Below are 10,721 nucleotides of genomic sequence, written 5' to 3' on the forward strand. Positions count from 1 at the left end.
AATCTGCCGAGTGGGTGTCGACCTATAGGCCTAAAATGGGTTTACAAAATCAAGGAGTCGCATGGTGCTGTGGTGAAGCATAAGCCATGGCTCATCGTAAAAGGGTATGTACAACGGCAAGGTGTGGATTTTGAGGAAATATTCGCTTCGGTTGCTTGTTTGGAAATGGTGTGACTGCTCATAGGATTGGCAGCTCATAAAGGTTGGGAAGTGCATCACATGGATATTAAAATGGCATTTCTTAATAGTGTTCTTGAAGAAGAAGTCTACGCAGCCCAGCCACCCAGTTTCATGGACGAGAACAATAAGCAAAAGGTATTGAAACTCAGAAAAGTGCTCTGTGGCCTACGTCAAGCGCCTAGAGCATGGAACGAGAAGCTTGACAGTAGTCTCATGTCACTGGGGTTTAAGAAGAGTCCATCGGAGCATGCTATGTACAAAAGAGATATTGGCTCATCTAGTTTACTTGTGGGTGTATACGCCAATGATCTTACTATCGCAGGATCACATCCACATAAAATCAACAAATTTAAGGAAGAGATGAAGAAATTGTTCAACATGAGCGACCTGGGTTCGTTGAGCTACTACCTAGGCAAAGAGGTGCAAGAGACTGACGACGGTGTGACCTTGAATTAGTCGACCTATGCATTGAAGATTTAGGAGAAGTATGGCATGGTGGGCTGCAACCCGTGCCAAGCTCCTATGGAATCAAAGCTCAAGTTAAGCAAAGTAAGTACCAGTCCTCCAACAGATGCCATGTTCTATAGAAGTATCATGGGAAGCCTGAGATACTTGGTATATACACGCTTGGACATTGCTTACTCAGTGGGGTACATGAGTCGTTTCATGGAGGCTCCAACCATTGAGCACCTACCAGCAGTGAAACACATTCTGCAGTACATATGTGGTACTCAAAATATGGGCTGCTAGTATGAAAGGAGGAGTGAAGAAGAACCACACTTGATTGGGTATAGTGACAGCGACATGGCAGGAGATGTCAATGACTGCAAGAGCACAACAGGTGTAAGAACCATGTTTTCCTTATGTAAGAACCCTGTTTTCCATGATTGAAGTAATCACATTGATACCGGCTATCATTTCATTAGGGAGTGCGTTGAAGGAGGCAAGATTGTAGTTAAGTATATCAGCTTGGATGATCAACTTGCTGACATTCTAATGAAATCACTTGGGCGTGTCAAGTTCCTGGATATACGTAAGAAGATTTGACTGATGGAAGTCAAGCAAATGCAATAATATTAAGGAGTGATTGTTAGATAATCTTGTCACATCGAGTATGTTAGTTATGTTAGCCTATATGTAGGAGGAAGTGTGTTTGAATTACTCAAAGTAGGAGTCAATTAGTGATCCACTTTTCTTGGATTAGTGGCGTAAGTTGTAAGGAGTCATTTATCTCCTATATGTACTGTGAGTTTATTATGAAGATATATAGAATAGAGACATCAGTTCTCGTGTTGTGTTGAGTGTCAGAAAGAAAATCTCTTTCCTGCCCATAGCATAGGATAAAAGGTTGTTTCATTTACATTAATGAAAATAGAGTTGAAATGTCAGCTCTTGTTGTTACTTTATTATCATAAAGTATGCTATTATCTATTATCAAGTCCTTTAGTTATGATGTAACTTATGGCTATATATGCCAGTTTATCTTTCAAGTTCAATATGAAAAAAAACTAGTTGAATTATTTTTCCTCTTTAAACCTAACATAGGGGTATCAAAGACATCAACCTCTTTCTGCTCCACAAAAAAAAATCTACCCTCTCTCTTTGTTTAAGCTGCATTCATGGAAGGACATGGCCCTTCCTTGCCTCTACCTATCTTGAAGGAAGGAGTAAGATATGAAAGATGAGTTGTAAAGATGAAAACACTCTTTCATTCTTAGAGTGTTTGGGAGGTTGTAGAAAATGGTGTAGGAGAAATCACCAATGAAGCTTAGCAAAGTAAAGATACCAAAGCACTCTTTCTTCTCCAACAGACGGTGGATGAAGATACTTTCACCAGCATTAAAAGAGCCTCTACAGATAAAGAAGAATGGGGAACTCTACGTGCAGAGTTCCAAGGAGACTCTACGTTGTCTGCTCTTAAAGCCCAGCCCCTAAGGCATGACTTCGAAGTCATGCAAATGAGAAGCTCTGAAGGGGTTCAGAGCTATGTCTTGCACGTTCGGGTTGCTGTCAATAGAGTGCGAGCATATGGAGAAGAAGTCAAGGAGAGAGCCATTGTCACCAAAGTCCTTAGAAGTCTGCATCTTAAATATAACTATGTGGTCATTGCAATTACTGAAGCCAAAGATCTAACCAAAATCACTCTAGATGAGCTGAGTAGCTCACAACAAACACATGAAGGTCAAATGAACTATACTGAGGTTAATGACGACGATGTGTTTCAAGTAAAAGAAAGAGGAGTAAGAGAAGAAGCAAACCTTGCCAGTCAACTACAAGATCTCAACCTTGCTGCTGTGTCACTTGGAAGAGGCTTTACGAGAGGTCGAGGGCACAGAAGAGGAAGAGGAAAGAATCCTTTTTTTTTTGGTCGAGGAGGATTTGCCAGAGGAAATGCACTCAACCAAGTTCAAAACAATATTGAAGCTCTTAACACTGATCGAAGACCCTAGAAGAACTACATTCAATGCAATCACTGTAAATGGCCACATTAAATCTTAGTGTTGGTTCAAAGATCAATCACTCAATGAAAATGCAGGGCTTGTAGCTGAAGAAGGAGAGTCTAGTCAAACTTACAACCTCTTCATAGTGCAATATAAATCAAATGATATTAAGCAAACTGTATGGTTGGTAGACAGTGGTTGTTCTAACCATATGTCTGGTGATAAACATTTATTCAGGCACTTGGATGAGACTCAGAAGCTCATTGTGAGACTCGAGGACAACAAAGAAGTAGACGTTGCTGGAAGAGGAACTGTAGTCTTAAAGACAAACGACGACAAATCTCAGCTATTGCATGGTGTGCAGTATGTGCCAAAGTTTGCACACAACCTCCTCAGCGCCGGGCAACTCATGGCCAACGGCTACTCGGTTGTATTTGATGACAACTACTGCACCATAAAATACAAAAACTCTGGGTTGCAACTGGTTTGTATTCAGCGCATGAAGAATAATATGCTTCCATTGGATGTCACAGACGTTGGGTGCATCAACATGGCTCTTAAAGTTAATGACACTGCAGTTTTTTGGCATCAAAGGTATGGCCATCTGAACTTCAACAGTCTTAAATAATTGCAAAGCTTAGTTAAAGGGTTGCCTAACCTTAAAGAAGTGAAAGACTGTGACGAATGCTTGTATGGGAAACAAACTAGCAAGCCATTTCCCAGTGGTGAGGAACGAAGAGCAACTGAAAAACTTCAGCTAATACATGTTGATTTATGTGAGCTGATGCAGACAAACTCACTAGGAAATAATAGGTATTTTCTCTTATTCATTGATGATTGCACCTATATGTGCTTGGTGAATTTCATCAAAGAGAAATCATAAGCCTACCAATGCTTCCTAAAGTTTCAAGCTCTGGTTGAGAGGCAAACTGGACTCAAAATCAAGTGTCTTCGAACTGATAGAGGGGGGAATTCACCTCTCATGAGTTCGTGGTTCACTATGAAAAGATGGGAATCAGAAGAGAGCTTACTGTTCCCTATACTTCCCAACAAAATGACACTACAGAGAGAAAGAACAAAACTTTAGTTGAGAAAGCCATAACGATGTTGAAGAGCAGTAATACTCCAACCTCCTTCTAGGCAGAAGCCATTGCCACTGCTGTCTACCTTATCAACTTTTCACCAACCTCAACGGTGGAGAATAGAACACCACTTGAGGCCTGGCAAGATAAAAAAAACCCAATGTAAGTCACCTTAAAGTGTTTGGGTGTATTACTTTTGCACTAACTCCATCTAAAAGCTTGCACAAGCTTGATGAAAGGACCCAAAAATGTATTATTCTGGGTTACTACCTAGATTCCAAGGCCTATAAACTATACAATCCGTTTGTTTACAAAGTTATTGTAAGCAGGGATGTAGTTTTCAGAGAAGAAGCTCATTGGGACTAGCAGGAGAAAGAGACATTCTAATTGAAGAAGCAGTCATTTGTGAAGATGCAAATGAACATGGGGACCTCCAACTGTTCTCTGGTGATCCTAATGCAAGTGAAGATGCACAACACCAAATCGCGCCAACAGATGGCTCTCCACCTTGACAAACCAGAAGTTTGACAAAGTTATATGAGAACTGCACCTTCGCTCTTAGCATTGTAGATCCAAGCACCTATGAAGAAGCTGTGAAAGATCCAAAGTCGCAAGTTGCTATGAAAGAGGAGCTTGATAGCATACACAGGAATGGTACTTGGGAACTCTTAGAGTTGCCATCGGGGAGAAAGTTAATAGGTCTAAAATGGGTCTTCAGAACTAAGTATCAAGCAAATGGAGAACTATTGAAGTTTAAGGCCCGATTGGTTGCCAAAAGATACATACAAGAGTTTGGAATTGACTTTGAATAAGTGTTGGCTAGGATGGAAACTGTGAGACTATTTTTCACTTTTGCAGCACAATAGAGATGACCTATGTTTCACCTAGATATCAAGATGACCTTTTTAAATGGAGACATTAACGAAGAGGTGTATGTAGGGTAGCCTCCTAGTTATGAAATCCATGGGAAAGAGAAGATGGTTTACAGGCTAAGGAAGGCCCTTTATGGGCTGAAGCAAGCCCTAAGAGCTTAGTTCAGCAAGGTGGATAGCTTCTTTCTGCAACTAGGTTTCAGCAGAAGCTCAAATGAGCACACCTTGTATACGAAGAAAGAAGATAATGGGCACATAGTTTTGGTGTGTATCTATGTGGATGATGTGATATGTATGGGATCCTCATTGGCTCTCATGGAAAAAAATTCAAGTCCAGCATGAAAAACACATTTGAAATAACGAATTTGGGTTTGTTGAGTTATTTATTGGGCTTAGAAGTAAAGCAAGGGTAAAACAGTATTTTCATTACACAAAAGAAATACATTCAAGATCTATTGAAAGCTTACAACATGCAAGGATGCAAGACAGTTGCCACTCCACTCAATAACAATGAGAAATTAAGATTTGAAGATGGATCTGAGGAAACTGAAGCCAAGACATTCAGATGGCTTGTGGAAAAATTAATGTACATTGCTCACACTTGCCTGGACATTGCCTTCACTGTAGGAATGCTCTCTAGGTTCGTGAGTAAACCATCAAGACACCATCTAGGAGCTAGGAAAAGAATATTGAGATATCTAGCTAGTTCTCTCCATCTTGGGCTTCATATACTCAAGCTGAAGAATGCAAGTTAGAAGGCTTCACATATAGTGGTTGGGGAGGCTCCTTTGAAGACAGAAAAAGCACTTCAGGTATGATATTTAGTATTGGTTCTGCAGCTATCTCTTGGAGCTCCAAGAAGCAGAAGATTATCGCACTCTCCATGACTGAAGCTAAATATGTGGTGGCTGCTTCTGCTGCATGCTAATGTGTCTGGCTTAGAAGGCTATTAGTTGATTGTGGGCTAACTCAGAAGGAAGCTTCAACAATTTGGTGTAATAACTAGTCAACTATCAACATTGCTAAAAATCCAATCCTCCACTCAAGGACAAAGCACATAGACCTTTATTTTTATTTCATACGAAGCTTAATCACAGACACAACTATCATTCTAGAGCATTGTAAGACTAATGAACAGTAGGCTGGCATCCTCACTAAAACCTTGCTAGCTTGGAAACACATCCATCATAGATCTCTGTTGGGTGTTTGCACCTTTCAATCAAGGGAGGATGTTAAAACTGCTAAGAAGTGATTGACGGGCAAACACAGTTGTTGGTATAGGAGACATATCATGTCCAACAGCAGTGTGTGGGGGCACAGACATGAAAATAGAGTTGAAATGTCAGCTCTTGTTGTTACTTTATTATCATAGAGTATGCTATAGAGTATGCTATTATCTATTATCAAGTCCTTTAGTAATGGAATACCTTTCATTAAGACAAGAGGTCAATAAATAGATACAATTAGTATAGATACAAGGGTAGGTAGTATGTATAAACATATCATATACAAAGTATATATATGTATACGCATATACTAGTACTCTAACAATAAGCACCAAAATTAATCATGATAGAAGGCATAACAAGGCTGCATACACTCCATTTGCATATTTTCAGTTTTGATCACAAAGCAATATGTTGAAATATTTTGGGTTTCAAATTCATCATAGATCTGAATAATAATGCACTAGATACAGGAGAACATCACATTGGTAACCGGAGGACATCAAACAAGTAAGCTACATCACTAAGTTAAGTAATGGCTTTAATCAATCATTCTCTAAGATGATTGAATCCTTCGTCGTTTGGATCGCGGAATAGGAATGAAAAGAAGGGAGGAATGGGAATGAGAAAAGAGAGAAAAGAGATGATATTAAAGAAGGTGTTTGGTTGGAGGGAATGAGAGTTAGGAATAGGAAAAAATAAGGGAGAGATATGATGAAAATTACATTTATACTTTTTTGGGTAAATAAAATCATCTTGTATAAAATAATGAATTAAGTTTAATAATAAATATTTACTATTATTTATTATTAAATATTTAAAATATAATTATTTACTTTAATTTATTATAATTAAATATTTAAACGTAATATAATTAATTCACATATTTAATTAATAAATTTAATTATAATAATTAAAATAATAATAGTTAAAAAAATAATGATATTTAAATTACTTTATTATGTTTATCAATGTGTAAATATGTTATTATAATTTAAATTATTATTTTAATTATTAAATTAAATATTTAAAGTAATATTTTTTTATTAAACTATAATTAATTAACAAAAATAAAAAATTTTCACTTATAAAATAATTTAAATATCATTATTTTTGAATTATTATTTATTTTAATTATTATAATAAAATTTATTAATTAATTATATTAATTTCATATATTAATTAAATGTAAAGAGAGGGGTAATATGGGCATTACACCCTATTATCCCTCTCATGAATCCCATTTTGGGGGTAATGGGAATCCCGTTAATGTGATGGTCCAACCATCCCATCAAAACAATGGGACTCCTATTACCTTAACCCAAACAAGGGTAACATGATGGGGGATAATGATTCCCATTCCTTGAGGATCATTACCCCGATCCAAATGGACCAAGAATTTTCTCAAGCTCAGCCATTAATTTGTGTGAGACCAAACTCTTAAATTTTCCTCCTCTAGCTTCATCTGAACAATCATTTAAGAATTTACATTGGTCACTTTAGGCCACTACACACACCTTTTATTATTAACTCTCAGCTATGCATTGGAAGTGAGTCAAATCCTCAATTTCCTTGATGCGAGCTATTACTATAGTAACATTTACTTTGCCCATTTTATCAATTAAAATAATCTCTCTATTTTTTTGGATGAACCATATATGTTGTTTGTTCTTGTTAGCATAATAATCATCACCATTGTTATTATTATTATTATTATTATTATTATTATTATTATTATTATTATTATTATTATTATATATTTTCACTCCTTCTGTTGACATAATTATCTCATAAATATTATGTGAATATTATCATTCCATACTTGGTCAATCATATCTCCATGATTGTTTGTTATGATTGATTGACCATATCTTTCGAGTTGATTGGAGAGCAAGCTTCTCCCTCTTGTAACTATTAATATCCTTGCCCATGTATCATTGCTTGCCGTAAAAGTAATATAAGAAATTGATCTTGTGATTACATGTCCAACCCTAATGTTGTCCCGACTGCCGATTAGCTTCTCTTGGCCGCCAGCTCGTCTTCTCTGATCCATTTTCAGATCTCGTCGGTCACCATCAAGCTTAACCGCCATAAGTTTTCTCTCGGGCACAACACCATTCTGGCTTCTCTTCAAGCGTTTGACTTGAAGGACTCGGTGCTGCAACACAATCCTCTCCCTGAGTTCACACCCCAGGGTGTTGGCGTTACTACACCTCCAGAGTCTAACACGAACTTTGCTGCTTGGCGTCGCCTCAATCGGTTTGTCTTTCTCTAGCTCTGATCTACGTTGACTGAGTGCACCCTCGTGCTCGTTACTCATGCCACATCTACACACGATGCCTGGTTTACTCTTGACCATACGTTCAAGGCCCAAACGCGGGCTTGTCATATGGCCCTCAAGCATAAACAACAATCATTGATGAAAGGCTCCTTATCCATCCAAGAGTATGTAGAGTAGAAACAGAATATTACAGACGATCTCACTGAAAATCTTCATCCCATTTCAAATAAAGATCTCGTTGGTCACATTCTCCATGGTCTTGATATCTCTTATGGCCCGTTCTTCACTGTCTTTATGATGAAAACGGATGATGTTTCTATTGATGAACTCGTTGGCCTCCTTCTTCAGGAGGAGGAGCGGCTTGCTCTTGACATCACGCGGCACGCTCACCCTACCATCTTGCCCTCACCACTGTCCTCCTTGGTCACTGCCCCTTCGGTTAATGCGGCTTCCATTTATCATTCTTCTCGCATTAACCGCTCGCCATCTCGCCATGGTGACTCTTGTGGTTGTGACAATAGCTGCTAGCGTGATAACCAACACTCCTCTGACATGTTTTGTGGGAAGATGGGACACTTGGCCATTAACTGTTTTAACTGTAACAATAATACTGATTATCTGGCTCAACAATTTCCGTCTCGTCCTTCTGAGAGGTTAGCTAACTATGCGTCACCATCTATTGTTGTTGATTCTTCCTGGTACTTCGACACTGGTGCTACTGATCATGTCACTCTAGATTTGAACAAGCTCACCATTTCGAATGAGTATCGCGGTGATAACAAACTCCTTGTTGGTAACGGTAAGCAATTATTTATTTCACATTATGGTTCTACTATTTTCCTTGCTATGTCTAATTTCGTCTGCCTCAAAGACATTCTTGTTGTTCTTCAACTTACCAAGAGCCTTCTCACTATTTCCAAACTTATTCATGATAATTCTACCTTTATGGAATTTTACCCTGACCATTGTGTTCTTAAGATTCTGCAGGGCACACCCCTCCTTCGGCGGGTCATTGACCACGGCCTTTACCATCTCCAAACATCATCATTATCTGCCCCGACCCCACCCACTGCACTGCTTGGTGCCCGCACGACTCTACAAGGTTGGCATCGTTGCTTGGCTCATCCTCATGAACATATCCTTCATTGTCTCGAGTCTCAATTTCATTTTCTTGTCAACTCCAATAACTCTCCTACTGTTTTTGATTTCTGTCAGTTAGGAAAGAGTTGTCGTTTTTACCTTCCTAGCTCTCATGTTAGTTCCCACAAACCATTCGATCTTGTGTACTCGGATGTTTGGGGTCCTGCCTCGTTTGTGTCCTTTAGTGGAAATCACTATTTTGTGTCCTTCATTAATGATGCTACTAAATTCATTTGGATTTATTTCCTTACTCACAAATCTCAAGTGTTTAACATCTTTCTTAACTTCAGGGTTATGGTTCAAACACAATTTGTGTGTACCATCAAATCTCCCCAAACTGATTTTTGGGGGATGAATTTCGCACTATATTCACATTCCTATTACTGTTATACTTAACCGTACTATTACTGCTATACTTAACTTTAAATCTCCTTATCAAAAACTATTTTCTAAGATTCTAAATTATGCCTTCCTTAAAACTTTTGGGTATCTCTGCTATCCTTTCTTACGACCTTATAACAACTATAAACTAGATTTCCGTTCTCTTCCTTATGTGTTTCTAGGTTTCAGATCCTAGCATAAAGGTTATCTCTGTCTCCATGTTTCTTCTTCTCACCTCTACATTGCTGGTCATATTGTGTTTAATGTTGAATTATCTGCAGTGCCTCTTACAAACCAAGACCATTGAACCCACCTCTGCACCATCCATTCTCCTTGAGCAAGTCACGCCCCCACCTTCACACCATCACCGGCCCTCATTTGTTATTGTTCCTCTTTCCCCCATCTCCTCCACTGATGGTTCACCGGCGACACCTCCTCAGTAATATCCTAACGCTCCCACCTACTTTCGAGCCTCGGATACTACCTCTCATGCCTCGGATATTACCTCTCATCCCATGACCACCAGGGCTCGAACACAAACCCTCAAACTAAAATCCTTCCATACTACTCGTCATCCTATCATCCCAGATTCTACATCCTCTCCCTTCCAGGAACCCACCACCTATCAGGAAGCTAGCAAACACTCTTGTTGCCAATAGGCTATGCAGGCTGAATATAGTGCTTTATTGCGTAATAATACTCAGTCACTTGTACCACATCCCTGTAATACTAATCTAGTTGGTTGTAAGTGGGTTTACAGGCTTAAAAGGAGAGCTGGTGGTTCCACTAAGTGCTATAAAGCTCAATTTGTTGCCAAGGTCTTCCACCAAGAGGAAAGAGTTAACTATTGTGACACATTTAGTTCGGTTGTCAAGCCAACAACAGTTCGGCTTATGCTCACTTCAGCTCTTTCCAAGGGCTAGTTTATTTGTCAACTTAATATCAAAAATACCTTCCTCAATGGAGAATTAAAGGATACTATCTTTATGGAGCAATTGAAAGGGTTCGTTGATTTTGCTTTTCCACTCCATGTCTGTAAACTTCACAAAGCTCTATATGGCCTCAAACAAGCACCCCGTGCATGGTTTGATAAGCTCAAAACTTTCCTTCTCTCTACT

The sequence above is a fragment of the Dioscorea cayenensis genome, chromosome 7, assembly GCF_009730915.1.
Source record: "Dioscorea cayenensis subsp. rotundata cultivar TDr96_F1 chromosome 7, TDr96_F1_v2_PseudoChromosome.rev07_lg8_w22 25.fasta, whole genome shotgun sequence".
In the NCBI taxonomy this organism is placed as follows: Eukaryota; Viridiplantae; Streptophyta; class Magnoliopsida; order Dioscoreales; family Dioscoreaceae; genus Dioscorea; species Dioscorea cayenensis.